The sequence below is a fragment of the Falco punctatus genome, assembly GCF_963210335.1.
Source record: "Falco punctatus genome assembly, chromosome: 4".
Taxonomy (NCBI): domain Eukaryota; kingdom Metazoa; phylum Chordata; class Aves; order Falconiformes; family Falconidae; genus Falco; species Falco punctatus.
The window spans coordinates 31020161-31033937 of NC_137583.1; the positions used below are offsets into that span (position 1 = coordinate 31020161).

The 13777-nt window shown below is 49.2% G+C and overlaps 1 protein-coding gene across 1 annotated transcript in view; it reads left to right on the forward strand.

Annotated features, from left to right (window-relative positions):
• The window catches only part of MAD1L1 (mitotic arrest deficient 1 like 1), a 370489-nt gene that overhangs the window by 338135 nt on the left and 18577 nt on the right, over positions 1–13777 (forward strand). The gene's annotated exons all lie outside the window — the stretch shown is intronic.

Below are 13777 nucleotides of genomic sequence, written 5' to 3' on the forward strand. Positions count from 1 at the left end.
ACTTAAAAGGAGTTGGTTCTCAAACTGCACCTACAGCTGTTTCCAGACATAAAGCAAAATAATGCAGGTAGGCTGTAGCATTCCGCTCCCTGTTCTGTACAGAGGCCAGTGCCAAAAGGAGGAATTAAAAGGACAGAAGGAAAAAGAAACCTAAGGAGCTTTACTTCAGCTGTAAAGGAGATGATACTGGAATGGTCATGAAAGGAGATATGGAGAAAAAACGTGGCTGTGGGAGGATGGCGTTCATATCACCCATGCTAAGTTATTTTGTTGCACCCAGGGCAAGCACGGGACCACAGAGCCACGGTCAGCAATGCAGCCACCAAGACCACACCAGCCCAATCTCCAGTGGTGCTAATTAAAAGACTCTCCTTTTCCTTTTTGACAAAAGGATTTCCATACATCATTTGGAACTTTTATTTCCAACTTTGGTTACTTTTCTCCAGAGATCAGCAAACCAGGGAAATACTGTTTTCTTCTTTGTTGCTGTTAATTAAGTCTGAAGCACCTCGGTGAACCTCGGGTGCCTCTCAATTTGCAGAGGGCTTTGCAGGGCTGGGGACAGGTTTCGCTGTGGGCCCCAGAGGTCCACAAAACCCTTGATTAGAGAAGCGTGGTTCAGTCTGGGTGCTGTCTAAAGCTACAAAGGAGATATAATCATGTACTTCTACCTGCTAGAGTGGTCTAACAATGACTTCATTTTGCCTTTAGAGGACCTCAGCTCTGGGGCCCTTAAAATAAGAAGGACACGGACCTGCTGGAGCGAGCCCAGAGGAGGCCACGAGGATGCTCAGAGGGCTGGGGCACCTCTCCTATGGACAGAGACTGACAGAGTCGGGGCTGTTCAGCCTGGAGAAGAGCAGGCTCCGGGGCGACCTCACAGCAGCTTCCAGGGCCTGAAGGGGCCCACAGGAAAGCTGAGGGAGGGGCTTTGGACAGGGACATTTACTGCTAGGACAAGGGGTGACAGCTTTAAACTGAGAGGGCAGATTTAGATTAGGTATCAGGAAGAAATCCTTCCCTGTGAGGGTGGTGAGGCGCTGGCCCAGGCTGCCCAGAGCAGCTGTGGGTGCCCCATCCCTGGCAGGGCTCAAGGCCAGGCTGGATGGGACTGGGAGCACCCTGGGCTGGTGGAAGGTGTCCCTGCCCATGGCAGGGGGGTGGAACTTGGTGCTCTTTAAGGTCCCTTCCAACCCAAACCATCCTATGATTGTATGACTTTGAGTCTTGTATTGTTTGGTTGAAGGCAAAGAACACGTGGTGTAGTAGAGGACCACAGAGATGCTTCCGAAGAGCACTGCACTAAATCTGCTCCTTAGGCTTTTGCCTCAGACACGTGCTGCAGGCGGCTCTCCCTTCTGCTCTCTTGGTCTTAGTGAAGTCCTGTGTGGCTGCAGAATGTGTCAGAGACCTTTGCAGTGCCCCTTGCTGCTTGATGAGTGGAGGGGCCGCATCTCCTTTAGAGAAAAAGTAGGGGTTTGCTCTTGTCAACCTGCATTTATGTGACCTCTGAGCCTACAGAGTGCTGGATCAAAAGGAGCGTTTCCTTTGCCTACCTGTCTTCTCTGCAAGTTGGACATATGATCTGAGGGGAGTGGTGTGGGCATATGCCATATTTCCCTGGATCATTGGGGTTTGCCCTTCCTGCTATCCAGACAGGTGTATCCTGTCCTTGTTCAGTGCCATGTTTCAGCCATAAGTACCAGTGCTTCTCCAGGTACCAGAGGCTGTAGTTTTCTGTGGTGGGACCCACCCCTCCATAACTGTGTTTCTTCTTTTGCTTAACAGCTTCCAGTTTCATTTCTTGCCCTTGTTCAGCAATTGGCACTGAATTTGGTCTGGAGAGGTTGTACAAGCAAAGGCAGTCACAGCTCATGTCATGTTGGAGAGATAAATGGTTAAAAGTCTCAGCTTCAGCCCAAAGCACTGATTTTTGGGGTCTTTTTTTGTTTGCTTGTTTCAGAGAATATCTAAGTTTCCAGGACAGCTAAAGGTGATGGAGATGGCACCTTAATTGAAAGGGGTCAGTGTTGCAAGTTTCTCTTGCATTAACATTCTGTGCATATTCCTTTTTAAACCCAAAGGCTCTGTCCACTTTCCTTGCTGGCCTTCAGAAAGTGAACTTCTGGTAAAGGGCTTAAAAGGCAATATTAAAGGGGGTGAGAAAGAACTGAAAAGGGGATTTACAAATCCAATAAAAATTGCTCTCAAGAGTAGACGGTATCTGCTGAACGGGAAATATATTTGAGTTTGTGACTAGCTACAAAATACCTCAGCCACAAAAAGTCTTGAGCAGAGGGTAAGCCTTTTGCTCAGTTAATCATCAAAGACAAGCAGAGGATGCTCAGCTTGCACAGGGATCAAGTCCGAAGCTGCCTCATGCATATTGCAGCGGCTCCGTCCGGGCGTTGGGGTGCTGACGGAACAGCAGCCGTTGGGGAAAAAATTCACTGATGCCTCCTAGCGTGTGCAGCCTGTGGCTGTGGGAATGAATAGCTTGGGTTTGGAAGGTGACAGCCAACCTGCTTTGCGCTTAGTTCACCTGATGCTTGGTGTATGTGGTGGTCACACAGAGGTCTTTGGTGATCTGGAGTTTGAAGAGCACTGAAAATGGGAGGTTCTGCACTTTTGACCAGTGCTTGGGTGATAGCATTGGTCTCAGTTTTCCTGGGGGGTGGGGGCAAGTTATTTGGGCATCTCCAGAAGGTGTCAACAGTAGGTGCTGCTTTTAACATCCCGCTGGTTTGTGAGGGATCGTTGGCTATTGCATTTATCCCATGCAGACTGTCACACAGATAACTTAAGATTTTTCGTCAGTATTTACCTACTCTGGATCTGACCACAGAAAGGAAAATGCTCTTAATCCTGTCAGCAGACAGCGGAGGAGGCAGCAGCTCTGACACTGTGCTTCTGCCTGCGCTCCGTTCCCTGAATGCTTTGTGTTACAAGCTGAAAATTTTTAGTTTGGACCCGTTCTTTTTGTGGATCCTCTTTATGCCTGTGTCTTTCATCAGAGCAGCAGAGCAAGCGGGGGTGGGGAAAGGCAGGATGCTGGCACAACCCCCTCTCTGTGCACCGCGTATGAAGTGACTTGTGTAGACTTTGTTGGAGTCTTTCTAAGAGCATCTGCCTCCAGTTGGGGTAATTAGTACTCTCAAGCTGTAGTAGTGAGTATCTCGTTGATGGAATATGAAAGTGAGCAAAATGTCAGTTCAGCACTGCGTGGAGGCCTCACTGACACACAGGCTGCTTCTGAAATTGCTGGCGTTTTTTTCAGTTAATTGCCTTTTTAATCATAGTGAAATTGCTCCTATTTGCATGAATATTCCAACAGCAGGATCAGTTTGCTCTTGTCACAGATACTCACTACATATCACATTCAGTTTTGCTTAATATGCCTCCTATTCAGAGGATCAAACTTTTTTTCCCTCTTGATTCCCTCTACCTGCTGCAGGCTGGGCAAATATTCTTTGGTTTATTTCAAGAAATATTCTCCCCTGCCCCTTACCTGCTGCCCGGTTCCCTGCAGGCACCCCCCAGCATTAGAAAACAAGGTTGTCTTAAAGCAAAAGCCCAGATGTCTTAATAACTAAAAGAGAAGCAAGCCCCTTGCCCATATACACCTGCCAAGGCTGACAGCATATGAGAGAAGTGCCTGTAACAGTGGCAGGTGTCACAGCCGTGTCCCGCCGTGTTGTCCTGGGAAGGGGAGGTGTGAGTGATTCCTGGTTGGGGGTACTGCTGTTCGCTCCGCTGGCGTCGGTGTGAAGTGCTCCTAATGTAGCACAAAACGGCATCGCTTACACCTGAGTAGTCATTGTTGCCACCAGTATCGCGCAATATTGGTACAACTGGTGTGCACAGGAATCTCCGCCGTAGGTCAGCAGGTGGCTTGTACCAAGCACACGACAAGTCGCTGTGACAGGCTGTTTGCAGGGCAGGAGGTGGCAGATGAGGGCAGGCGGCTAAGGGACAGCGAGGCACAGTGAGGTGTTGATCTTGGCAGCCTGACCGGGATTGTAACCCTTGCAGGAGTGGCTGTCCCAGTGCTGCAGGAGGAGCTGGCGCGGCTGGGGACACTGTCACGGGCCACTCAGTGGACTCGTGATGGTTCGTTTACTATGATCTCGAAGCGCAAAAGTCAAGGCGACCACGCTAAGGGGTTATGCTTCAATTAAACAGCACCATTTTATTGTTTGCCCGTAAAGTGGCGTGCGATAGGTAAAAAGAGGCAGAAAGTGAAGAAAAGATAAAACAAAAAGAAAAAGGAAAGAAGACTATAGCTACCACCAGGGGTCCAAGGCGTCCCTATGGTCCCAGGTCCAGGCAGCGTCCCGCCAGTCCTTCCAATTGTCGTGATCCTTGGTGGGGGAGATCTCCTAAAATTCGGTGTCTAAAGAGCCCTCTTTTATGCCGAGCAATACACATTGCTCCTCCTCTGGCCCATGGATTGTTGTCAGTCTCTGCCTTCTCAAGCAAGGTTATCACGCATGTTATGGTTTGTCGTAACGACAACAGTTGTTATGCGACCTTATCGTAGTTGTTCCTTCCAGTGCCAGGTATCGGGGAGCGGCATAGTACTCCTCCTACCATGCAGTTCTCCTTCAGGGTCACTGGGTCTCGGTGTTCATGAGGACCACATTCCACCTCCAGGTCTCTGTTAGCAATGTTGGGACAATATCGTTCTCTTTAGACCAGCTCTTACAGACACCCGTGCCCAGCTTGTTCCCCTGAACTGTCCCTGCCAGAGCAGAAGACAGGGCAGAGCTCTGACCTGCACTGGAGACTTGGCTCCATCCATGTCCTTGGCTCATTAGCAGAAGGGTCTGTATCCCCCAGGAGATGGTGGAAACAGCAGCCTGTGATGTTGGAGAGCTACCTTGTGCCACCATGGGTGTCCCAGCTGCCTAGGAGGGATGCACCCAAGTGTTGGTAAGGTGCAATGAAAACATTGCTCAGAGTTAGCAGCACACCAGGATGGACCTATCCGCTTCTGAGATGGCAAAGCCATCAGAAACAGGCTAGGCAATCAGTCATCTCAAACTGTCAAGTTTTAAGCAGAAAACATTGACTTTAATAGTAATTTCTGCATAAAAATTAATGGTGCAATAAAATCTTAATTTGGAGTTTCAGAACAAATAATGTAATAGTAAAAGGCAACATCCTGGAGTAATTTGAAAATGAATTAGGCCAGTGGAATCAAACTCTCCCCATTGAGATGCCTTTAATTGATCATCCCCGTAACAGCAAGTTTAGAAACTTATCACGAGAGCACTTGCTGCCCTGGCACCTTCCAGGCAACACATCCAGCATCGGTATGGAAACCAGTACATCCCTCCATGTTCCTTCTGGGGTCCCAGTGAGGAGCCGATGGGGAGGAAATAAATCAAGCACAGTCATGTGGTCGATGCAACGTGAGTCTTTGAGGTTTGACCAGGGGAAAAACATTCTCCTGCAAGAAGCAGAAACCATGAGTCTAAAATTAGCCGAGCCCTTCAGATTGGCAGTAGGCAAGTGGTGAATCCCTGTGGATCCTCCGTGCTGACAGCACTATTAATACATCAGCCAAGTGCTTGGGTGAGGGTGGGGGGAGTTGAGCGTGCATCAGGAGTAATATGTTTTCGACGTCTGGTCTCGTTCGTCGGAGTGATACCGGGGGCTGAGCTGTGATACAGGGCAGGAATGCTAGAGACTTCTTCTGAAATGTAAAAAAAAATTTGCTGCTTCTTACTTAATTACAGTCATGGCAGTTGCTATGTTGAAATGCTGCTTTAAAAGCCTTTGTGAGTAATTAGTGTCAAAAATATAAGATCTACAAAGCCATAAACTCACAGCTTGGTAATATTACCAAGTACTAATTAAAAAAAGAAAAAAGAAAAGTCTCGCTTTCATGATAAGATTTCCAGCATAGCAAAAGATAAAAACGATGCAATTTGCAGATGATAGCAGGGGAAAAAAGGAAACCTGTGAGAAGGATTGAGGAGAGAAGAAAGTCAATATCAACAAGGCTGTAGATCTCCAGGTGATTTGGTAAGGGTAAGGAAAGTGAAATACTGGAATCTGAAGACAGAAATATAGTCAGGAATATATCCGGGGAGCGTCCTCTACTACAGAACGGAGATAAGGTTGAAGATCAGGCATTATGGACGAGAGGGATAAAAATACTGCTGTATTTGGGACTAAATAACCTGGCACAGCTCTCGGGAGCGGTAAAGTCTTTCAGGAATGTCCTAACTGGCAGAAACAGATGTATCGCATGCAAATCTGCAAGTGTCCTGTGGCATCTTCTTAAGGACATGTGAGATCCCATCCATATTCCTTCTGACCAGTCTGGACCCCTTACTGGACTGGTTACAGAAGCAGAGCCAGTCCGGCAGAGGGAAACCAGGCTCACACGCAGCAGCTCAGAGAATGTGGTTATACTGAGATGAGGTGTTTATCCTTTGGAAAAAAAGATTAAGAAGAGACCTCATTAAGGTATAAAGAAAACCCTGCTGGGAATAAAAGATCAAGGCTATTTGGGTTATTGTCAAATACATGTGTCAAGGAACATAAAGCTAGTCTGAAGAAGGACCTGAATTCTACGAAACATAAGCTGAATATTTTTTTTTAACAGCACTTAATAATGCAATTATAATAACAACTTGTGCTTTTTCATGCCTTCCAATTTAAGATCTGAAAGCACTTCACAAACATGAATTAAGCCTTCCAGGACCATTCCAGGACTACAGCAAGTATTCCTCTATTTTACAAACTGAAAAACTGAGGAACAGCATGTGTACAAGGCAGCACAACACGTGGAGGAAGATGTCTTTATTTTAATCAGGTTGGGCATCGCCCCTGGCCTTGCCAGCTCACCAGGCGCAGCGCTGGGGCTGGTGCAGAAGCTGTCTCCTGACTGACTCTTCACACCTCACCTTCCTACGCTCTGATACCTTGACCTTTATGGCAGTGGGGAGTCATTTAGGAATAGGGAAAAGAGGGCAGTAGAAGGTGGCCATGTGCCACGCTGCTGGCAGCTCCTGCTGCTCTGAGATCCTGGGTGTTGCTCAGCACCAGTGGGTTGAGTTTTTCTGTTCTCAGCCTCACTGGTGTTACAGTGTGTGCCAGCAGCATCACAGGAACCCGCAGCAAAAGGGGGCTTCTCAGCCATTTACATCTGATGTGGCTGGCAGATAACTGTATTTAGGGTGCCATTGTGTTGTCGAGGGAAGTCCCTTCACCTGGAGCCGTGCACCGTTACAGATACTCGCCTGAAGAGCAGAGGAACCAGACGTTCATCTTCTGAAGTGTTTCTCAAAGGTGTCTGTTCTCATTTCCAACTTAACAGAAGCATCTGCAGGCAGGTGGCCGTTTGGGACTGGGAGCTGTGCCGTTACAACTGTACCAGCCATGAGAGCGAAGCTGCAGATGGTTTCGTTGCACGTCACAGGCTGCTTTGAGTCTGGAGTTGTGCACTGCTCTTTTCACCTTGACATCGCTCTTGTGGAGGGACCATTAGTATGGGTGGCAAGTCAGCAGGAAATAAAATTGTCCTGCCCTTAACAAGCTGGCCCCACCTGACCTTGAAGACATTAGTTTGTTTCCTGGATGTTTTAAATTAAGTGGTATTTCAACTAAGGTGGCTACATATAAATTGGTTAGGATAATGCTTATTTGAGCTGAACATGCCCAGCCAGTGCCTGTTAACTCCCTGGTTCCGCGTCCTGGTCCTGCCTGTTTCCCTTGTTCAGCACGGGTTTCCTCTAGATAGTGCGTTTTCTCCTTGGTTTTCCTCGCTCTGCCCGTCGCTGTAGCATGAGAATACAGGCCAGCCTGTTTCAGCAGGTGTGCCCTGCTTGAAGCGTGGGGTCGTGGGTTTAGTCTGGTTTGGTGGCATGTGGGTAAGCAGGAACCCAGTGCAGGAGTCTACAGGAGGGAGCTGGACTTAGGGGGAGGTGTTTGTGCAAGTCCTCCCTGGCATGTGTTGCCCACTGTATTTGTTTCTATACCTTGAGTTCATCCTCTTAACACTAAGACCACAGGCAGGAACGTTTCTGCAGGTGAAATGAAAGAAATTCATTCTTTCATGAAGGAACTAATTTGTGGTTTCTTCATCATCCAAAGAACCAAATACCCCTGGGATGTTACAGGCATTTTTCTAAGGGCTGCTTTACAGGAATGCATTCCTTGAAAAATTATCTACCTCATTCTTATTCATGCCGAAATGTTGGGGCAATCTTACTTTTCTTCCACCATGCAGCTAAACACCGCATGGGGCTGTGCTTGAGCTTCAGCAGCTCACCATTGTTTGTCAGAGATTAAAAAATAACAATTGGTGGTGTCATCAAATCCATGCAGCTAGTGAAATCAAAGCCTCAAACTCCATCAGTGGTCTACATGTCTCGCAGAGGAAAAAGCTGCAAAAGCAACGGACTAGCCATGCTCCCATTGCTGCTCTGCTCCCGTTGATGGTACTCGGGGAGGGGGGGGGGGGAATCGGATTGCTGCATTCCTCCAGTCTGTCTTCTACGCTGAGAGGTACTGAACACATCAATAAACAATAGAAAACAAGGAGGGCATGTGTTCAGAAGCACTTCGGGCTTTGGGCTAAGTATTTCTAGAGAGTTTTGCTAGGAACAAAAATCTAACTGAAATCAATGGTAGTGTATCTACTATTTAGCGGCAAGCCAATACGGCACGGCACTGGAGTACAGCGTGTTCTCACCTGCCTCTGTGCTAAGTGGACAGGCTGCTGTGAGCTGATCCAGCTGAGAAGCGTGCATGTGAATTGTACTCTCGGGAAGAGAGGCTGAGATCCCACTAGCTAAGCCTGTGTCTGAGTGAAAAGGCTGCAGCCTCCTGGCTGGTCTGAACTGGGGAAGAGGTGTTTGCAGCCACTTCTGGTGCATATCCTCTGGTTTTCCAGGCTGTGGAGGCAGGAGAGGAAGTCTGGAAAGAGGAGGAGTTCTCCTTGGTTGAGGAGGATCATGTCAGAGATCACTTAAACAAACTTGACTCCCACAAAACCCATGGGCCCTGTAGGATGCACCCCCAAATGCTGAGGGAGCTGGTAGATGTTATTGCCAATCCACTCTCCATCATCTTTGAAAGGTCCTGGAGGACAGGAGAAGTGTCTGAGGACTGGAGGAAAGCCAGTGTCACTGCAGTCTTCAGAAAGGGCAAGAAGGAGGAGCCAGGAAACTACAGGCTGGTCAGGCTCACCTCCATCCCTGGAAAGGTGATGGAACAGCTCATCTTGGAGATCATCTCAAAGTATGTGGAGGAAAAGAATGTTATCAGGAGTAGTCAACATGGATTCATGGGGAAATCTTGCCTGACCAACCTGATAGCCTTCTGTGATGGAATGACTGGCTGGGCAGGTGAGGGGGGAGCCGTGGATGTTGGCTACCTTGACCAGGGCAAGGCTTTTGACCCTGTCTCCCATAACTTCCTCGCAGGTTATGGCTCAGGCAGCGGGGGCTGGATGAGTGGACAGTGAGGTGGGCTGAGAGCCGGCAGAACGGCAGAGCTCAGAGGGCTGCGATCAGCGGTGCAGCCTGGCTGGAGGCTGTAGCTTGCGGTGCTCCCTGGGGTGCAGTGCTGGGTCCAGTCCTGTTCAACTCGCTCCTTAGTGACCTGCATGAATGGACTGAGCGCACCCTCGGCGCGTGTGGGAGGAGTGGCTGATACCCCAGAGGCTGCGCTGCAGTCCAGCCAGACGCGGACGGGGTGGAGAGAGGGACCCAACAAAGTTCAGCAAAGGCAAGTGCAGGGTCTCTGCACCGGCACAGGCTGGGGCTGAGCTGCTGGGGAGCAGCTCTGCAGGGAAGGACCTGGCAGTGCTGGTGGGCAGCAAGTTGCCCATGGGCCAGCAGCGTGCCCGTGTGGCCCAGAAGGCCAGTGGTACCCTGGGATGCACGAGGAGGAGCGTGGCCCTGCTGGCCAGAGGGATCCTCCCCCTGCTCTGCCCTGGTGAGGCCGCGTCTGGAGTGCGGTGTCCGGTGCTGGGCTCCCCAGGTCAGGAGAGACAGCAAGCTGCTGGAGAGGGGCCAGCGGGGGCTGCGGAGGTGATGGGGGGCCCGGAGCATCTCCCCTGTGAGGGGAGGCTGAGGGAGCTGGGCCTGTTCAGCCCGGAGCAGGGAAGGCTGAGGGGAGCTTCTCAAGGTCTACAAACACCTTAAGGGCAGGTGCCAGGAGGACGGGGCCGGGCTCTTTTCGGTGGTGCCCAGCGGCAGGACAAGGGCAGCGGGCACAAGGTGCGGCACTGGAAGCTCCACCTGAACACGAGGCAGAACTCCTTTCCCTGGAGGGTGCCGGAGCACGGGCACAGGCTGCCCGCAGAGGCTGCGCTGTCTCCTCCTCTGGAGACGTTCAGAACCCGCCTGGATGTGGCTCTGTGTGACCTGCCCCAGGCGACCCTGCTGTGGTGGGGGCTGGGCTGGATGATCCCCAGAGGTCCCTTCCAACCCTGACTGTTCTGTGATTCTGTGCTATCAGTAACAGCGGTATGTGCAGAAGGAAATAAGGGCTGTTCATCTCCCAGATAGATATGGCACTTCAGTGGAAGATGGGGTTGAATTTTCTGGCAGGTCCTCTCACTGCCAGCAGCACCTTTGCGACGTCTGGACTGAGCAGGAGCCAGCTGTTTGTCATCCAAGCACTTACCGTACCCAGGCACTGGGCTGTTTGAGTGATGGCTGTGCTCATCTTTAACGCAGATACAGGGCTGGGTGTCAACGTGCTGTTGGGAGTGAGTTGTGGCCATCTCCCAGGCTCCCTTGGTCTGACATTATTGCTGAATTAGGAGGCAAAAAAAAAGATAAAATTCTGCAGCCGCCCTGGGAGAGGGAACAATTGTCTGTCACAACCTGGTTGTTACAGTCTGAGCTGGAGTCAGCTTGATGCCGTTTGGATCACTGCTGCCAGGTCTTTGGGCCAGCCGAGGATGGAGGCCACAGACAGGGACAGGCTGGGCTAGATGGTGTCCTGGCATAGTGGCTGTGCAGTGCGAGTGCTGTCTCTGTGTGGGACCCTAACTTAGAGGGAAGGTGGAGGGTGATGGCAGAGGTGAGGTGGTGCTGCAAAACGCTTTGAAGGACACTCCTGTGTAAAGAAAAATCAGAAACAGGCTGGTGGCCAGACTATGTGCAATGAGGTATGACTGCTGCTGCACCAGCAAGTCCATTTTGTGGCTGAGGGTCAGTATTCAGCACAGAGGACACATGGAGAAGGTTCAGGTGTCTGCATTAGAATCCAAGATAGCTTCAGGTGCAGCCGATGCTGTCAGGACATCTGTTTGCACAGCTGAGCCAAATTCTGGTAAATCAGCATTGTGTTTGCCACCAACCTAGGCAGCTCCTGCTTGGACCTTGAAAAATTGTCAAGGGTTTGGGTTTTTGCTTCTGTAATGCAGGCTGGCAGGCTGTGGCAGGAGAAGGTGCTTGAATCCGGGCTGAACTACTGAACTAAACTCTGAATGAATTGATGAGGTGATTTGCTATCCTGTCTCATGCCATTGAGATTTTGCAGATCCCACAGCCAAATGAAGGGTCATTGCAGTGATGGTGAGGGATAAGCCAGGACACGGTGCTGCCATTGTTAGTATTCAGCTGGAGTTGTGCAAGATCAGAACTCTAATCTTGTTCTCACGATTCAACCGATTCAACCGTTGTAGGTTATCAGCAAATCAAGGTGACCTCTAAGGCAGGGACACCACGTGGGCCTCTGCAGCTCTAAAGGCAGAGACCAGTTATGTTGCGTGGTGGAGCTGGTTGTCAGTGTGCTCGTCCCACTACTGGGCATCGGCACGTTTGGGAGGTCCAGTAAGTCCATGAGTCTTCAGGAAGGAGAAAGAGGGGAAGCTCTGAGCTTTTTGTAATAGAAGTAAAAATCCTGCTGTCGTTTGTGCTCTGCTGGCTGCTTTCCCCCTGAGCTGTCCTACCTGGACCATCTGGTAGAGCAGCTACTCTTCCTTACAACTAGGAGCTCCTTTTTGGCAGCTCCCCTTGCAGCCTGGCTGTCATGGCTCTCAGTCTTCTCATCCTGAAATGCCCTTACAATGGTCCTGGATTTCCCTGGGAGAAATTCCCTGTATTTGTCCCCACACTCAACAGGAGTGTCAGCATCCACATGATTTCTTACAGCTCCGAGACTGCCTTCCGCTGGGAACCTGCCTGCACCAAAGTCCCTGGCACAGTTTGAGCTGCAGTTTTGTCTGATCCTTTTTAAGAGTTGGGAATGGCTGTTTTGATGTCTGATATCTGTGAACATGAAAGGCTCCTTTCCCTCTAACTGTGCATTGGGCAGGGCAATGCCTGTCTCTCCTAATCAAAAATGTAATCAAGGATCTCACTTCTCGTAAAAAATGTATTAAAAAGAAGAAACGATGCAGCATATTTCTATTGGCTTCACTGCTGGTTTGCTCTGGTTTCTACTTCTGTGCAGCTCCCTTCTGCCTTTCACAAAAGAACCCCCACCTCAATTTTCCCCATGTCTTGAAAGGTTTAATTGCAAATGTTGAGCTTTGAAAACAAAACACACACACAAAAAAAATCATTGTATTTGATTCAAGTGAAATATCGATTGTCCTTGAGTTCCCACACCGCAGATATTGGCAACGTTTTGTCAGTGCAAAGAGTGAGTAGAAAGATCACAGCGAGGAAATAAATATTCCAACTGGAAGGAAAAGAAGCTGAGCCAGGAAAATAGCTGTGCCCCATTGCTCCCTCTCCCACAGCTGCTTCTTAATAAATGGTCTGTTGACCTGATGTTAACGTTCCCAGTTTACAGTAAGCAGCGTTTCCCTTAAACAAGATACTGATAAAGTGAAACGAGGGAATAGAGGGGGTGGAGAGCAGATTTGCAAAACATGCTGGAGTGAGAATGTCGGAACATACCGTGTGTGTCTCGGGAGTGGGAACATGCCTCAGTGTGTGAATAAATATATAATGTATAGACATATGCTCTAGCTTCTCAGAAACAGAGTTTTTTGAGTAGTCCCAGATTGTGCTGCTTGCAGTAGCACAGCGAAGGGAAAGGCAAGGCGCTTGTGTGGAGAGAGTCGGAGTTGGGGGTTGAAGGGTCGGAGGATGGTGGTTCAGATGGAGCATCCTTGCTCCCCAGAAAGGAGACTGGTCACGGAGAGGGGTCTCAGGTGGTGCTTGGGCCAGCGTGTGAGGGATGAGTGGCCTGCCAGGAGAGAAGCAATGTGCTCAGGTTTGCTCAGCTTCATCTCCCAGACGAGGGCCAATACTTCACTAATGGAGATCAGCTTTTCATGCAAATTCAGTTGAGAAGAAAGAGCACAGAAAGAGGAATCAGATAAGTGTGAGCACAAAGTTATTTGTTAAATGGATTCTTTATTGTTTTCCAAGAAGCCTGCACAGAGCTATTCTCTTTTTAATTCCTCTTCTGGAATTTGTTCCCTTTTTCAGTGCCTCCACAATTCTCCCATTCAGGTTGAAAAAGCTACCTCCAAAAGACCAGTGTAACATAAGCAGAATTTACTAGCAGCAGTGATTTCAATATTCAAATGGACATAATATTTAGTAATAGACTGGGAGCTGTATAAATAGAGTATGAATGCCTGGTAATGAATCATATCAATAATTTTCACATACAGACTGTGCCTTACATTTCTCAAAGGCCTTTACAAATACCAATTGATTCTCACAGCATGCCTGCTTGGTGGAGGAGTTGTTATTAGTTCTAGTGGAGGGTGAGGATATTGAGATGCAGAGAAATGATGCTGCTTGTGTAGTTCATGCTGGGACCCAAAGTGAGGAATAAAGTCAGA